The following is an 883-nucleotide window of genomic DNA, read 5'->3' on the forward strand; positions in this document are numbered from 1 at the left end:
TGACAGATCCGGACTTTACGTCGCAATATTTATAATAACTTGATACTTTTTCTTACACTGCACGTAGCATTCTTATTACAACTGATATTATGGTCTTTATTAGAGAATAGATTTAACAATAAACTAACATTGTAAACAGTAAAATATATATAATATTTTATCTACGACTTGCGAGTGGATTGTATTGTTGTCATTGCAATGTTTGGTAATATTGATATGATTAAATTTTGGCTCAGCCAAAGTTTTTATCAAATTTAATACAGCATATCTGAATTCATCAAAATGATGATAACGCAAACATTGAATTATCACAAAAACTTGAAAAATCGATGAACAGGCAGCTTCAAATTGTAGTTTCATCATTTGTATCATAATTTATATCTGGATTTTCTAACAAAAATCATCTTTCTGTACAAGTTTGTATCCATATATAGTAATAATTTTATATATCCTAATTTTATGTTGTAGCCATCATTAAAGCTATATAACCATCATTTAAAAATGCTATTGGTAAAAGTATATTTTTCTTATTCTTGATGTTCGTCATTTTCACAAAGTCTTTTTATATTTAGCTATAAAGTATGTCCAGATCATGGTGTAATAAGCAAGGTGAACCATTCCGATGGATGCGCAGTGGGTTAAAAGTAGTGGGGAGCATCAGCCAATCAAATTGTGACTATTTTGCAGGAATTGAATATGGCCGCTTACAGAGCGCTGAGTGTCATAAGACGTTTATCGATTTTGGCTTTTCATTAAATTATTAAAATTATATTTAGACAATTTTGTATGTAATATGCCAGTGTGTTGCATACGAAATTGTAAAACGCGAACCGTGCTGAAGGAAGTAGTAAGGTTTACTATTTTCCTAAAGAGCCTAACCTAA

General features: G+C 30.1%; 1 pseudogene; it reads right to left on the reverse strand.

The window, feature by feature from the left end:
* Positions 1-19: 19 nt before the first annotated feature.
* Positions 20-547, reverse strand: LOC108722869 (uncharacterized; annotated as a pseudogene).
* Between the last annotated feature and the right edge of the window lie 336 nt (positions 548-883).

This window comes from Mycetomoellerius zeteki, unplaced genomic scaffold, assembly GCF_001594055.1.
Source record: "Mycetomoellerius zeteki isolate Tzet28-1 unplaced genomic scaffold, Tzet1.0 scaffold2201, whole genome shotgun sequence".
Taxonomy (NCBI): Eukaryota; Metazoa; Arthropoda; class Insecta; order Hymenoptera; family Formicidae; genus Mycetomoellerius; species Mycetomoellerius zeteki.